The 17378-nt window shown below is 32.5% G+C and overlaps 1 long non-coding RNA gene across 1 annotated transcript in view; it reads right to left on the bottom strand.

Annotated features, from left to right (window-relative positions):
• LOC119609633 overlaps positions 1 to 17378 on the bottom strand; it is a 73780-nt gene that overhangs the window by 17496 nt on the left and 38906 nt on the right. Inside the window, exon 2 of the long non-coding RNA XR_005231944.1 lies at positions 2306 to 2340. This is a non-coding gene — a long non-coding RNA (uncharacterized LOC119609633). The remainder of the gene's footprint in view (positions 1 to 2305; positions 2341 to 17378) is intronic.

Genomic DNA, 17378 nt, shown 5'->3' with positions numbered 1-17378 from the left:
GGCTACAGTATAGACTGTAGTCAGGCCACAGAATAGACTGAAGTCTGTCTAGAATATATACTGTATTCTCGCCAGAATATAGACTGCAGTCTGACCAGAATATAGGATGTAGTCTGGCCAGATTACAGACAGAAGTCTGGCCAGAGTGTAGACTGTAGTCTGGCCAGAGTACAGACTGTAGTCTGGCCATAGTATAGACTATAGTCTGGCCATAGTAGAGACTATAGTCTGGCCAGAGTATAGAATGTAGTCTGGCCTGGATACAGACAGAAGTCTGGCCAGAGTATGGACTGTAGTCTGGCCAGAGTATAGACTGTAGTCTGGCCAGAGTATAGACTGTAGTCTGGCCAGAGTATAGACTATAGTCTGGCCAGAGTATAGACTGTAGTCTGGCCAGAGTATAGACTGTAGTCTGGCCAGAGTATAGACTATAGTCTGGCCAGAGTATAGACTATTTTCTGGCCAGAGTATAGACTATAGTCTGGACAGAGTATACGCTCTCGTCTGGCCAGAGTATAGACTGTAGACTGGCCAGAGTATAGACTGTAGTCTGGACAGAGTATAGACTCTCGTCTGGCGAGAGTACAGACTCTAGTCTGGTCAGAGTATAGGCCATAGTCTAGCAAGAGTGTAGACTATAGTCTGGCTAGAGTGTAGATCATAGTATGCCCAGAGTATAGGTCATAATATGGCCAGGGTAGAAATCATAGTCTGGCAAGAGTATATATCATTGTCTGGCCAGTTTATAATTCATAGTCTGGCTAGAGTATATATCATAGTCTGGCTAGAGTATTGACTATCGTCTGTTCCAATTAGTCCATTCAAACTTCTGCTTCTCATAGATTAATATAACTTCGCTTAATCACCCTCAAAGAGTTAAAAAATAAACATTCCTTTGTATTCTTACCGTCTTCCGTTTGTTTTAAAATTTCTTATTGCTTTAGTTTTTTATTTTTTTTTTTTTTTGATTTTGTTCTTTTACAGACCAATTCAAAGTCATGATTATTTAACATCAGTTTATATAAAATGATTTTTCTTGAGAAATTCTTGTCGTATTTTTATTACTTCTTTCCAGAGCTCTGGCACATGCAATATTTGCTGTGTTTTTTTTTCCAAAAGTATGATATTATATACATCAGTGTGCTTTTATGTGCTTTGCTGAGGCTTTGAGGATGTTTTGAAATGATTTTTTTTTTTGTTTAAGAGTTTGACAAGAAACTTCAGTTTGAATGAAGAAAGAATAAGAAGAAAAAAATGGCATTCATTACAATCATCAAATGTGGATTATTTCAGTTTTATTTAAGTTTTTTTTTTAGAATTTTTTTGTATATATGAATGTTTGGCAACATTTACTGCTCTTTTAGTAAAGAACTGTGAGAGAATAGTATAAGTGTATAATAAAATTTACACTGAGAAAATTTTGCCTGAAGAACAGTTAATAGCTGGGGAAGTTTTGAATTGAAATCTGCAGCAATTACGTTCCTTACAACTTTATAAATTTTACCCCTATATTTTCGCTTAGTGTAACCCATTCAGTTTTAGCAGCAGTTTTTGTAGTAGTCGGTCGCAGTAATTGTAGCAATAGCAGTCATCTCAGTAATAATAGTTTTAGTATAGATTTCCTCATCATTGGCTTTCATGTTTGTTGTTTTAAAAAAACCCCAACAACTACTACTAACAGTGCAAAATCTGTCGAGTTAGAGTAGGAAACTGGTCAGAGGAAAAAAAAAAAAAAAAAAAAACAGAGTCAGTGTCTTCTGTGTCTATGATTGTTGGATTAAAAGTGCTTAAAGTCATTAATGGTTTCCGTTCTATACTGTTTTGTTCATTTCAGTTCAGTTCAGCACAATTCTACTTATGCACTGGTCATTTACAGTTCTTAATGTTTAGAATGTCTCTTTTTATACAAAGTAATTTTTTCCATAATATTTTACAAGAAGAGTTTACATCCATACACACAGAGATAGATAGAGAGACAGACAGACAGACCGACAGCCGAACTTGGTAAGCAATTATGTATATAAGTATATGAACTATATATATATTAGTGTATTTACTACTCTAATACAGCTGGACTTTAATGTATATAATGTAATTTTATTATACTTGAACTTTAGTTTTTATGTTGTAGAGGTAAAGTTTTATTTTTAATGCTTCATATAATTTTAAAATGACACACTTTTAGCTTAAGACTGTTAAATGTTAGAAATGTAAGAGTGAAATAAAATAGAAATAGTTTGGTATAAAAAATATTATTATTTTTATAATAAAATGTACATTGCTTAATTGCCCAGTTAGAACTTACCTTAGTTAAAGTAAAAGTATGAAGACTATATGGAGCTGTAAGTAGAAAATTAGAAGAAAAACTTAATTAGAAAAATGTGTTTTAAAATATAGGTCAAAGGCAAAAGTTTATTAGAATGGGGTGATTTAAATAGACTATACTTGAATTCAAATAAATAGTCTTAATCGTGATCAGATAATAGTCTATATTTTGGTACGACAAGAGCCTATAATCTGGCCAGATAAAAGTCTATAATCAATATTCGTACTCTAAAATCAGTACTCTGACCATACTAAAGCCTGTACTGTGGCCAGGCTATAGTCTGTACTCTGGTCAGTCTATAGTCGGTAATTTGGCCAGATTAAAGTCTGCACTCTGACCAGACTAAAGTTAGTACTCTGACCATACTAAAGCCTGTACTGTGGCCAGACTATAGTGTGTACAGTGATCAGACTATAGTCTGTACACTGGCCAGACTATAGTGTGGCCAGAGTATAGACTATTCAGTTCTAGTTCAGTTCTAGTTCAGTTCTTAGTTCTAGTTCAGTTCTAGTTCAGTTCTAGTTCAGTTCTAGTTCAGTTCTAGTTCAGTTCTAGTTCAGGTTCTAGTTCAGTTCTAGTTCAGTTCTAGTTCAGTTCTAGTTCAGTTCTAGTTCAGTCTAGTTCAGTTCTAGTTCAGTTCTAGTTCAGTTCTAGTTCAGTTCTAGTTCAGTTCTAGTTCAGTTCTAGTTCAGTTCTAGTTCAGTTCTAGTTTCAGTTCTAGTTCAGTTCTAGTTCAGTTCTAGTTCAGTTCTAGTTCAGTTCTAGTTCAGTTCTAGTTCAGTTCTAGTTCAGTTCTAGTTCAGTTCTAGTTCAGTTCTAGTTCAGTTCTAGTTCAGTTCTAGTTCAGTTCTAGTTCAGTTCTAGTTCAGTTCTAGTTCAGTTCTAGTTCAGTTCTAGTTCAGTTCTAGTTCAGTTCTAGTTCAGTTCTAGTTCAGTTCTAGTTCAGTTCTAGTTCAGTTCTAGTTCAGTTCTAGTTCAGTTCTAGTTCAGTTCTAGTTCAGTTCTAGTTCAGTTCTAGTTCAGTTCTAGTTCAGTTCTAATTCAGTTCTAGTTCAGTTCTAGTTCTAGTTCAGTTCAGTTCTAGTTCAGTTCTAGTTCAGTTCTAGTTCAGTTCTAGTTCAGTTCTAGTTCAGTTCTAGTTCAGTTCTAGTTCAGTTCTAGTTCAGTTCTAGTTCAGTTCTAGTTCAGTTCTAGTTCAGTTCTAGTTCAGTTCTAGTTCAGTTCTAGTTCAGTTCTAGTTCAGTTCTAGTTCAGTTCTAGTTCAGTTCTAGTTCAGTTCTAGTTCAGTTCTAGTTCAGTTCTAGTTCAGTTCTAGTTCAGTTCTAGTTCAGTTCTAGTTCAGTTTTGTTCAGTTCTAGTTCAGTTCTAGTTCAGTTCTAGTTCAGTTCTAGTTCAGTTCTAGTTCAGTTCTAGTTCAGTTCTAGTTCAGTTCTAGTGCAGTTCTAGTTCAGTTCTAGTTCAGTTCTAGTTCAGTTCTAGTTCAGTTCTAGTTCAGTTCTAGTTCAGTTCTAGTTCAGTTCTAGTTCAGTTCTAGTTCAGTTCTAGTTCAGTTCTAGTTCAGTTCTAGTTCAGTTCTAGTTCAGTTCTAGTTCAGTTCTAGTTCAGTTCTAGTTCAGTTCTAGTTCAGTTCTAGTTCAGTTCTAGTTCAGTTCTAGTTCAGTTCTAGTTCAGTTCTAGTTCTAGTTCAGTTCTAGTTCAGTTCTAGTTCAGTTCTAGTTCAGTTCTAGTTCTAGTTCAGTTCTAGTTCAGTTCTAGTTCAGTTCTAGTTCAGTTCTAGTTCAGTTCTAGTTCAGTTCTAGTTCAGTTCTAGTTCAGTTCTAGTTCAGTTTCTAGTTCAGTTCTAGTTCAGTTCTAGTTCAGTTCTAGTTTCAGTTTCTAGTTCAGTTCTAGTTCAGTTCCTAGTTCAGTTCTAGTTCAGTTCTAGTTCAGTTCTAGTTCAGTTCTAGTCAGTTCTAGTTCAGTTCTAGTTCAGTTCTAGTTCAGTTCTAGTTCAGTTCTAGTTCAGTTCTAGTTTAGTTCTAGTTCAGTTCTAGTTCAGTTCTAGTTCAGTTCTAGTTCAGTTCTAGTTCTAGTTCTGTTCTTGTTCTTGTTCTGTTCTAGTTCTGGCCAGAGTACTATAGTCTGTACTCTGGCCAGACTGTAGTTCCGTACTCTGGCCAGACCATAGTCTGTACTCTGGCCAGACTATAGTCTGTATTCTAGGCAGATTATAGTCTGTACTCTGGCCAGACTATAGTCTGTACTCGGGCTATACTATAGTCTGTACTCTGGCCAGACTTTAGTCTGTACTCTGGCCAGACTATAGTCTGTACTCTGGCTAGACTATAGTCTGTATTCTAGGCAGATTATAGTCTGTACTCTGACCAGAATATAGTCTGCACTCTATTTGTGATTACATTCCTTTCAACAACTGCCCTTCCCATTTCCAGCAGTTGTTCATTGTACATTGACTCTCATCTGAATATGGGTTAAAATTTTGCGGCATTCACTTTTGTTTATTGAACTGATCTAGATTACAGTTTTTTTTTTCTTTTTGCCCCGTTATTTTCTGTTTGTGGCCAGACTATAGTCTGTACTCTGGCCAGACTATAGTTTGTACTCTGGCCAGACTATAGTTGGTACTCTGGCCAGACTATAGTCTGTACTCTGGCCAGACTATAGTCTGTATTCTAGGCAGATTATAGTCCGTACTTTGGCCAGACTATAGTCTGTACTCTGTCCAGACTATAGTCTGTACTCTGGCCAGATTATAGTCTGTACTATGGCTTAACTATGGTCTGTACTCTGACCAGACTATATGCAAACTATTTATGATTACATTCATTTCAACAACTGCCCTTCCCATTTCCAGCAATTGTTCTTTGTACATTGACTCTCATCTGAATATGGGTTAAAATTTTGCGGCATTCACTTTTGTTTATTGAACTGATCTAGATTACAGTTTTTTTTTTCTTTTTGCCCCGTTATTTTCTGTTTGTTGTCAATTTTAAATTAAAATAACAACAACTACTATAACAATAATAAAAAAAATATACAATATTATTTATTTAAACGAATATTTATGACATGAATATAATATGTATAATGAAAAAATACTTTAAAGTGTACGATTTTTTTTTACATTTATTTATTTAATGATTTTTATTTTTTTTTTTTTTTTATTTATTAAAGTATTTTCAGTATAAAAACCAGAAAATATACACAAAAATCTCATTGTAACTAGGCAACAAAAAGATTTTTCGTATTTCGATTTCGACCACAATTTCGAGGTATTATATACCTGTGAAATTTTTGTTCTTGATATTTGCGTGTGTGTGTGTGGAATTGTGCGAAATAATGAGTTTTTTTTTTAGTGGAAATGTATTTATATAAAATAATTATTATAAGGTATTAAAAACGTTGTTTTATATTAAATGATTTAAATTAAAATTAAATAATGAGTTTTTTTCTGTTGTTGTTAGTTAATGGCATCAACATATAATGAAGGCATTTAAGGGAATTTATTATTTTTTTTGGTAAATAAACACAAAACCATAAATGAGAAATTTATTAACTTGTTAAAAAAGCTTATGAAAAGTATTAAATTTTGTTTTTATTAAATAAATTTAATAAAACAGGTGCTGTTTTCCGTAGAGGAGATTTCTGTATTGTTTGCTAAGTAGCTTGGACTATCAATAGTTTTATTATACTCATATTTTTATTTATATTTAAAAATTTGTATTTTTGCAAATTTATCTAAAATATTTTTTTTTTTTAATCTTTATACACACAAGTGTAATTATTGTTTAAACTTCCCTGAGGGATTTAAAACATCTGCTGGAATTCCCATTTTATTTTATTTAAATTTAATAGATTTTATTTTAGAATTTCTTTTTTATTTCATCTTTTGCCAATTATTTATTTCAATAACAGTTCAGTTATCGTTGTATGGGTCAAATTCTATAGAATTTCTATTTTATTTACACTCAGTCAAACTCTAGTCCTCTCTTCTGTTCAATAGAAAATCAAAGTAAAAATACAGTCTTTTTTCAACAAAATTTTATTTCCAGTTACTTCCCATGGCCTCTTGAATTTATTTTGTTGCTTTGATTTTTTAGTTCTTGTTGTTGTTGTTGCTATTGGTATTTTGTTATGCCTTTGGCAAATAACAAATTTTGTATTTTTTTATTAAAAAAAAAATTATATTTTAATTTGATTTTCTATGGCTGATAACAGTCAGCAACAGCTTTACCATCAACACCACATCTATAGCCAATATATAGCACAACAACAACAACAACCACCATCACAAAACATTACAAAACTAGCAAATAATGAAATATATATAGAGAAAATATATATCGCTTAAACATGAACTACTTTAACATTCAAAAACATCCATAAAATACTGCTAAAATGAGAGAAAGAGCAAAAAAACAAAAAAAAAGTTTAAAGGCGTGAACCCATTGAAATTCAGCCACTCAACAAGTTTTCATCTTTAACGATTCTTTACAGTTTCCCATTAGATCCAATTCATACAACAGGTATTTCAGTTCACTTAATTTTTTTTTTTCAAAATTTCCTGTTGAAATTGTTTTTGTATTTAAAGTTAGTAAAATGTAGCTGATTTTGTGGTTTAATGCTAATGTTATGGTTTTTTTTCTTTCTTCAAACCTCTCCAGCTTATTTTTCATTTTTTGTTCAAGTGCTCTCAACCAGAAACTGTTATTTCTCGTTATCGTTTTAAATAAAATGAAAAAAATTTATTTAACAGTTTACTAAATTATAGAAATTAAATTTACTTAAATAACAAAAAGAAATATATACATTGCAGCAGTAAAAAGAACAAGATGTGTTTAAGTATTAGTTAAACAGAAAGGAAACTGAATTGTAGTAAAAGTTATTAATTAAAGTGTGTGAACTAGTTGTGCTACAGCCTATACACAGTAACAACTATAGTCTGTGCACAGTATATTCTAGTCTATAGTCTATTACATAGTCTAATCTATAGTCTAGTCTATAGTCTATTCTATAGTCTGTTCTATAGTCCAGTCTATAGTATAGTAGTCTATAGTCTAGTCCTATAGTCTAGTCTTATAGTCTAGTCTATAGTCTAGTCTATAGTCTAGTCTATAGTCTAGTCTATAGTCTAGTCTATAGTCTAGTCTATAGTCTAGTCTATAGTCTAGTCTATAGTTACTATAGTCTAGTCTATAGTCTAGTCTATAGTCTAGTCTATAGTCTAGTCTATAGTCTAGTCTATAGTCTAGTCATAGTCTAGTCTATAGTCTAGTCTATAGTCTAGTCTATAGTCTAGTCTATAGTCTAGTCTATAGTCTAGTCTATAGTCTAGTCTATAGTCTAGTAGTCTATAGTCTAGTCTATAGTCTAGTCTATAGTCTAGTCTAGTCTAGTCTATAGTCTAGTCTATAGTCTAGTCTATAGTCTAGTCTATAGTCTAGTCTATAGTCTAGTCTATAGTCTAGTCTATAGTCTAGTCTATAGTCTAGTCTATAGTCTAGTCTATAGTCTAGTCTATAGTATCTAGTCTATAGTCTAGTCTATAGTCTAGTCTATAGTCTAGTCTATAGTCTAGTATAGTCTAGTTTATAGTCTAGTCTATAGTCTAGTCTATAGTCTAGTCTATAGTCTAGTCTATAGTCTAGTCTATAGTCTAGTCTATAGTCTAGTCTATAGTCTAGTCTATAGTCGTCTATAGTCTAGTCTATAGTCTAGTCTATAGTCTAGTCTATAGTCTAGTCTATAGTCTAGTCTATAGTCTAGTCTATAGTCTAGTCTATAGTCTAGTCTATAGTCTAGTCTATAGTCTAGTCTATAGTCTAGTCTATAGTCTAGTCTATAGTCTAGTCTATAGTCTAGTCTATAGTCTAGTCTATAGTCTAGTCTATAGTCTAGTCTATAGTCTAGTCTATAGTCTAGTCTATAGTCTAGTCTATAGTCTAGTCTATAGTGTATTCTATAGTCTGGTCTATAGTCTAGTCTATAGTCTAGTCTATAGTCTAGTCTAATAGTCTAGTCTATAGTCTAGTCTATAGTCTAGTCTATAGTCTAGTCTAGTAGTCTATAGTCTAGTCTAGTCTAGTCTATAGTCTAGTCTATAGTCTAGTCTATAGTCTAGTCTATAGTCTAGTCTAGTCTAGTCTATAGTCTAGTCTATAGTCTAGTCTATAGTCTAGTCTATAGTCTAGTCTATAGTCTAGTCTATAGTCTAGTCTATTTCTATAGTCAGTCTATAGTCTAGTCTATAGTCTAGTCTACAGTCTAGTCTATAGTCAAGTCTATAGTCTAGCCTATGGTCTATTCTATAGTCTAGTCTATAGTCTAGTCTATAGTCTAGTATATAGTCTAGTCTATAGTCTAGTCTATAGTCTAGTCTATAGTCTAGTCTATAGTCTAGTCTATAGTCTAGTCTATAGTCTAGTCTATAGTCTAGTCTATAGTCTAGTCTATAGTCTAGTCTATAGTCTAGTCTATAGTCTAGTCTCTAGTCTAGTCTATAGTCTAGTCTATAGTCTAGTCTATAGTCTAGTCTAAAGTCTAGTCTATAGTCTAGTCTATAGTCTAGTCTATAGTCTAGTCTATAGTCTAGTCTATAGTCTAGTCTATAGTCTGGTCTATAGTCTAGTCTACAGTCTAGTCTATAGTCTAGTCTAGTATAGTCTACTAGTCTAGTCTATAATCTAGTCTATAGTATAGTCTACTAGTCTAGTCTATAATCTAGTCTATAGACTAGTCTATAGTCTAGTCTAGTCTATAGTCTAGTCTATAGTCTAGTCTATAGTCAAGTCTATAGTCTAGCCTATAGTCTAGACTATAGTCTAGTCTATAGTCTAGTCTTTAGTCTATTCTATAGTCTAGTCTTTAGTCTATTTCATTGTCTATAGTGTAGTGTATAGTCTAGTCTATACTTTTTTCAATAGTATAGTCTAATCTCTAGTCTAGTCCACAGTCTAGACATATTATAGTCATTAATATATGAAACTACTGATTCTATTTGTCACAAACTGTGAACAGTTTTTGTCGAATTAATGACCTTTGACCCTTAGTTTGCTGTTATATCTGCAATTAAAGACATTTTTCACATTTTATTAAATAATTTATTGACTAATACTTCAAAGGCTCTGCATGTCTGCTAAATTACACATTATCTTCCCTTTCAATCTCTAGCTCTAATTCTTTTATTTCAATTGCTGCCACTAAGAATTTCTGTAGCAATTCCAATAAAATTTTATTTCAAAAATATACATTTATTTGCCATAAAAAATGTGTTGCAATAATAATAAAACTATGCAGCTTACGAAATATGCAATGCAATGGACAGCTGTTAAACCTACATGCATAAATTGTGCACAATTACAATGCAATTGCGAGAAGAATGAGTGTCATTAATGCATTCCAAGTCCACACACCCTCATCAATATTAAAATTTTTTAATGTTTTTCTCTTTTATTTGCTTTTTTGTTTGCATTTTGTGTTAATTTTTCAAGATAAAGATTTTGGCTCTGTTTTTATTGTTTGCTTTTCTGTTCTTTGTAGCAAATTTGCAACATTTATTTTTCAAGGGGTGTTTGTTAACAATGGTCATTGAGTGTGCAGTGCACAAAATACACACGCGCTCTTCGGACTAATACTGGCAAACTTTCATTAGGCATTTATTTGAGAGCCCTGTCACACATTTACTGAAAGCAGCAAAATTATGCTGTTTTTAATGATTATTGTTTTTGGTGAAAATATTGTAATGCAAATGTAGCAAACGTAACAACAATAATATTTAATGTAGAGTTTTTTGTGTTTTTAATGTTAAGGGCAATTAAAATGATGCTTATAGCAAATGTTTTTATATGTAGGACTTGGAGAGTTTATACTTAACCTTTTTAGGGGGTTTAGGTTACAAATGGTTTTTCATTTGCATTAAAGCAGTTGTTGGCAAATGAATTACATATATATATTATAGGCTAAGATACACTATAGAGACTATATTATATTCGAAGTAAAGTACATACAGAGTATATACAATAATCTGCAGAGATTAGTCAGTTCTAGTTCAGTTCTAGTTCAGTCTAGTTCAGTTCTAGTCAGTTCTAGTTCAGTTCTAGTTCAGTCTAGTTCAGTTCTAGTTCAGTTCTAGTTCAGTTCTAGTTCAGTTCTAGTTCATTTCTAGTTCAGTTCTAGTTCAGTTCTAGTTCAGTTCTAGTTCAGTTCTAGTTCATTTCTAGTTCAGTTCTAGTTCAGTTCTAGTTCAGCTCTAGTTCAGTTCTAGTTCAGTTCTAGTTCAGTTCTAGTTCAGTTCTAGTTCTAGTTCAGTTCTAGTTCAGTTCTAGTTCAGTTCTAGTTCAGTTCTAGTTCAGTTCTAGTTCAGTTCTAGTTCAGTTCTAGTTCAGTTCTAGTTCAGTTCTAGTTCAGTTCTAGTTCAGTTCTAGTTCAGTTCTAGTTCAGTTCTAGTTCAGTTCTAGTTCAGTTCTAGTTCAGTTCTAGTTCAGTTCTAGTTCAGTTCTAGTTCAGTTCTAGTTCAGTTCTAGTTCAGTTCTAGTTCAGTTCTAGTTCAGTTCTAGTTCAGTTCTAGTTCAGTTCTAGTTCAGTTCTAGTTCAGTTCTAGTTCAGTTTCTAGTTCAGATCTAGTTCAGTTCTAGTTCAGTTCTAGTTCAGTTCTAGTTCTAGTTCAGTTCTAGTTCAGTTCTAGTTCAGTTCTAGTTCAGTTCTAGTTCAGTTCTAGTTCAGTTCTAGTTCAGTTCTAGTTCAGTTCTAGTTCAGTTCTAGTTCAGTTCTAGTTCAGTTCTAGTTCAGTTCTAGTTCAGTTCTAGTTCAGTTCTAGTTCAGTTCTAGTTCAGTTCTAGTTCAGTTCTAGTTCAGTTCTAGTTCAGTTCTAGTTCAGTTCTAGTTCAGTTCTAGTTCAGTTCTAGTTCAGTTCTAGTTCAGTTCTAGTTCAGTTCTAGTTCAGTTCTAGTTCAGTTCTAGTTCAGTTCTAGTTCAGTTCTAGTTCAGTTCTAGTTCAGTTCTAGTTCAGTTCTAGTTCAGTTCTAGTTCAGTTCTAGTTCAGTTCTAGTTCAGTTCTAGTTCAGTTCTAGTTCAGTTCTAGTTCAGTTCTAGTTCAGTTCTAGTTCAGTCTAGTTCAGTTCTAGTTCAGTTCTAGTTCAGTTCTAGTTCAGTTCTAGTTCAGTTCTAGTTCAGTTCTAGTTCAGTTCTAGTTCAGTTCTAGTTCAGTTCTAGTTCAGTTCAGTTAGTAGTTCAGTTCTAGTTCAGTTTTGTTCAGTTCTAGTTCAGTTCTAGTTCAGTTCTAGTTCAGTTTCTAGTTCAGTTCTAGTTCAGTTCTAGTTCAGTTCTAGTTCAGTTCTAGTTCAGTTCTAGTTCAGTTCTAGTTCAGTTCTAGTTCAGTTCTAGTTCAGTTCTAGTTCAGTTCTAGTTCAGTTCTAGTTCAGTTCTAGTTCAGTTCTAGTTCAGTTCTAGTTCAGTTCTAGTTCAGTTCTAGTTCAGTTCTAGTTCAGTTCTAGTTCAGTCCTAGTTCAGTTTTAGTTCAGTTCTAGTTCAGTTCTAGTTCAGTTCTAGTTCAGTTCTAGTTCAGTTCTAGTTCAGTTCTAGTTCAGTTCTAGTTCAGTTCTAGTGCAGTTCTAGTTCAGTTCTAGTTCAGTTCTAGTTCAGTTCTAGTTCAGTTCTAGTTCAGTTCTAGTTGTCAGTTCTAGCTCTAGTTTAGTCTAGCTCTAGTTTAAATCTAGTTCAGTTCTATTCATTATCTAGTTATTATCTGATTTCGGTTCCAGTTCTACTTTCACCAGACTCTACTTTTTATGTTCAAAATATTGTATCGATTCCTGTAGCGTCTGTATACGTCTGTAATACTTCGTTTTTATCCATTAAATTTATTTAATCTTTCTATTTATTGTTTGATTTAATGAGTTTTTGTAATTGTTAAACTTTCTATTGTTTTCAGTACAAATCAGGGTGGATTTTTAAATACTTTTATAAAGAAATAAATTTTACTCACACTTTCTATATTTCGAAAATTTCGCATTGTAGTAGTAGGCCTAACAATTAGTTATTGTCGAATAAAGACGGGCAGAGAAAAACTTTTATATATTTCACAAAAAAAAAATGTATAACAATTATAACACACATGTAGAGTACTTACAATACATAAGCCAATCACGAAAAAATTAAACAAATTTTTATCATGTAATCAGAAATTATTATTTATACAGAGATTTGTCTTTGAAATTTTTTAATAACTTTATTATTTCTTATTGATTTATAAAGCAATTATAGTGATTGTTTAATGGCTTTTTTTCAAAAAATCATTTAAAAATTAAACAATTTAAAATGTAAATGTAATATATTCAAAATACTTGTTCGTTAGGAAAAACTGAATCATAATACAGTCATAAATTATTTAACAGATCGCATTTCAGTTTCAATAAAAGCTTTCCCCCTCCCTCGTAATTTAAAATAAAAATCTCTTATAATCATGCCCATGATCACCATTAAAATCAACACTATGATGATGACGTTTATAATCATCTAGATTTCAAGATCGGTGGCATACTTTAGTGTGATCATTAGAAATGCAATGCCACCACCGCCACACAAAAGAAAAATATGCTGGTTGTGTGTGGCGCATTATTTCCATAAATTATAACACATGTTATGCCTTTGCCATTGAGACATTTGTTACAATTTTTTTTCTACCGAAACTATTAAAAATATTTCGTTTCTTTTATGTGGGGATTCTCCTCCACCTAAACACAATCACTTTCGTTTTTTTCTTATTTTTTCATTTAAAGCTTTTAATTTTTTTTCAGTCTTTGTGTTGTCTATTTGTTTTGTGACACATTTGAAATTGTATAAGTTTTTCTTTGGCGTTAAAAAAAGTAAATAAATAAATAAATTTCAAGTGAAAATAATACTAAAAATGCCAGAAAATAAAAGTGCTTTTTTTATATGATCGTGACACATGCCCGGCGTATGTGTCAACATGTTTAAGATGTATTTTATTTCAATTTTTTTGCTTTTAAAATATACAAACTTTGAACTTTCGTTTTTAGATACTTAAAAGTATTATGTGTTTTTTTCGTATTTATTTTATTTCGTGGGTTGTTTATTTGTTGCATTTTGTATGAAGCCATTAGATGGAAGGTAAATGGCAATTTTATTTAAATGATGCTTATAATCTAGCCAGGCAATAGTATCTACTCTAGACAGTATATAGCCTTAACTCTGGCCAAACTACAGACCTAGTTCAGGCTAAAGTCTGTACTATATTCTGTACTCCCGAAATCTATAGTACTGTGAACTAGAACTAAATTAGAGCTGAACTAGAACTGAACTAGAACTGAACTAGAACTGAACTAGAACAGAACTAGAACAGAACTAGAACAGAACTAGAACAGAACTAGAACAGAACTAGAACAGAACTAGAACAGAACTAGAACTGAACTAGAACTGAACTAGAACTGAACTAGAACTGAAACTAGAACTGAACTAGAACGAACTAGACTGAACTAGAACTGAAACTAGAACTGAACTAGAACTGAACTAGAACTGAACTAGAACTGAACTAGACGAACTAGAACTGAATTAGAACTGAAACTAGAACTGAACTAGAACTGAACTAGAACTGAACTAGAACTGAACTAGAACTGAACTAGAACTGAAGAACTAGGACTGAACTAGAACTGAACTAGAACTGAACTAGAACTGAACTAGAACTGAACTAGAACGAACTAGAACTGAACTAGAACTGAACTAGAACTGAACTAGAACTGAACTAGAACTGAACTAGAACTGAACTAGAAACTGAACTAGAACTGAACTAGAACTGAACTAGAACTGAACTAGAACTGAACTAGAACTGAACTAGAACTGAATAACTGAACTAGAACTGAACTAGAACTGAACTAGAACTGAACTAGAACTGAACTAGAACTGAACTAGAACTGAACTAGAACTGAACTAGAACTGAACTAGAACTGAACTAGAACTGAACTAGAACTGAACTAGAACTGAACTAGAACTGAACTAGAACTGAACTAGAACTGAACTAGAAACTGAACTAGAACTGAACTAGAACTGAACTAGAACTGAACTAGAACTGAACTAGAACTGAACTAGAACTGAACCTAGAACTGAACTAGAACTGAACTAGAACTAAACTGAACTAGAACTGAACTAGAAACTGAACTAGAACTGACTAACTAGAACTGAACTAGAATGAACTAGACTGAACTAGAAACTGAACTAGAACTGAACTAGAACTGAACTAGAACTGATAGATGAACTAGAACTGAACTAGAATGAACTAGAAACTGAACTAGAACTGAACTAGAACTGAACTAGAACTGAACTAGAACTGAACTAGAACTGAACTAGAACTGAACTAGAACTGAACTAGAACTGAACTAGAACTGAACTAGAACTGAACTAGATACTAGAACAGAACTAGAACAGAACTAGAACAGAACTAGAACAGAACTAGAACAGAAACAGAACTAGAACAGAACTAGACAGAACTAGAACAGAACTAGAACAGAACTAGAACAGAACTAGAACAGAACTAGAACAGAACTAGAACAGAACTAGAACAGAACTAGAACAGAACTAGAACAGAACTAGAACAGAACTAGAACAGAATAGAACAGAACTAGAACAGAACTAGAACAGAACTAGAACAGAACTAGAACAGAACTAGAACAGAACTAGAACAGAACTAGAACAGAACTAGAACAGAACTAGAACAGAACTAGAACAGAACTAGAACAGAACTAGAACAGAACTAGAACAGAACTAGAACAGAACTAGAACAGAACTAGAACAGAACTAGAACAGAACTAGAACAGAACTAGAACAGAACTAGAACAGAACTAGAACAGAACTAGAACAGAACTAGAACAGACTAGAACAGAACTAGAACAGAACTAGAACAGAACTAGAACAGAACTAGAACAGAACTAGAACAGAACTAGAACTAGAACAGAACTAGAACAGAACTAGAACAGAACTAGAACAGAACTAGAACAACAGAACTAGAACAGAACTAGAACAGAACTAGAACAGACTAGAACAGAACTAGAACTACTAGAACAGAACTAGAACAGAACTAGAACAGAACTAGAACAGAACTAGAACAGAACTAGAACAGAACTAGAACAGAACTAGAACAGAACTAGAACAGAACTAGAACAGAACTAGAACAGAACTAGAACAGAACTAGAACAGAACTAGAACAGAAGAACAGAACTAGAACAGAACTAGAACAGAACTAGAACAGAACTAGAACAGAACTAGAACAGAACTAGAACAGAACTAGAACAACTAGAACAGAACTAGAACAGAACTAGAACAGAACTAGAACAGAACTAGAACAGAACTAGAACAGAACTAGAACAGAACTAGAACAGAAACTAGAACAGAACTAGAACAGAACTAGAACAGAACAGAACTAGAACTAGAACAGAACTAGAACAGAACTAGAACAGAACTAGAACAGAACTAACTAGAACAGAACTAGAACAGAACTAGAACAGAACTAGAACAGAACTAGAACAGAACTAGAACAGAACTAGAACAGAACTAGAACAGAACTAGAAACAGAACTAGAACAGAACTAGAACAGAACTAGAACAGAACTAGAACAGAACTAGAACAGAACTAGAACAGAACTAGAACAGAACTAGAACAGAACTAGAACAGAACTAGAACAGAACTAGAAATGAACTAGAATGAACTAGAACTGAACTAGAACTGAACTAGAACTGAACTAGAACTGAACTAGAACTGAACTAGAACTGAACTAGAACTGAACTAGAACTGAACTAGAACTGAATTAGAACTGAACTAGAACTGAACTAGAACTGAACTAGAACTGAACTAGAACTGAACTAGAACTGAACTAGAACTGAACTAGAACTGAACTAGAACTGAACTAGAACTGAACTAGAACTGAACTAGAACTGAACTAGAACTGAACTAGAACTGAACTAGAACTGAACTAGAACTGAACTAGAACTGAACTAGAACTGAACTAGAACTGAACTAGAACTGAACTAGAACTGAACTAGAACTGAACTAGAACTAAACTAGAACTAAACTACAACTGAACTAGAACTGAACTAAAACTGAACTAAAACTGAACCAGAACTGAACTGCAAGTGTGCTCCTACTAATCTAGTATTAAACGCGAGCTAAAAGTATTATGTTTACAAAAAAATTACAGATTTTAAGTATTTAGCAATTAGGTAGTATTATGCAAGATATATTTTAGATTATGTCATCTAAGTCTGCCACTTAAAAAGTATTTTTTTAAGAAAAACACAATATTATCTTAATACATCATTTATAAAATTATGTTTTGCAACTAAGCTTCAAATGCCAGACGTGCTTAAAGAAAAATGAAAAAATCACAAATTTGACGTAAATTATCTTAAATGTTTGCTATAAATTGCTGATAATTATACCAAATTTTGTTGCGCGTTTTTTTTACAAAAAAAAAAAACTGAGTTTTTGTCGAATATAACTACTTTTTGTTAAGTAATTTATTATAATAATCTTTAACAGGTTTTTAAACACAGTTTTTCTGCTGGCTCACTTAGAACAGTGATCATTTGTTTAAGCCGAGTTAAGTGTGAGAAATGAAATCATGACCCTGCATGTTATGGAGGGCAAGACAAAAGGTAACAAAATAAATTTAACTAAAGTAGATTTAGAATAAACAAAATTTATATAAATAAATACAAATAATCTAACCTGTTTGTTAGAGTTTTTTTGCGCTCGAAGCTTAATTTAGAAAAAAAAAAATATTTATATGTATTTGTTAAGACTGAAAACGACATAAAATTGTTGCCATTAAAAACCCGTTGAGACTATAAATCTTAATGTCTGTTTGGCAAATGCGCTCTTGGCTGGGAAAGGGGAGTTAAATGAAGTAAAAATATATTTAAAAAACAAGTGCCAAAAAATTTATTTTAAATTTACATAAATTGCAAGTGTTCTTAGCATTTAAATTGTTTAGTTAAATTGGAGTTAAAGTTTTGCTTTTTCAAAGCTAAGTTCAGCATGAGAAAATGTT

This window comes from Lucilia sericata, unplaced genomic scaffold (genome assembly GCF_015586225.1).
Source record: "Lucilia sericata isolate MDLA Ls3-8-SP2 unplaced genomic scaffold, ASM1558622v1 Contig001022F_arrow, whole genome shotgun sequence".
NCBI classification, from domain to species: domain Eukaryota; kingdom Metazoa; phylum Arthropoda; class Insecta; order Diptera; family Calliphoridae; genus Lucilia; species Lucilia sericata.
The sequence above is the reverse complement of the archived record's forward strand: the minus strand, read 5'-3'. Positions and strand labels throughout refer to the sequence as shown.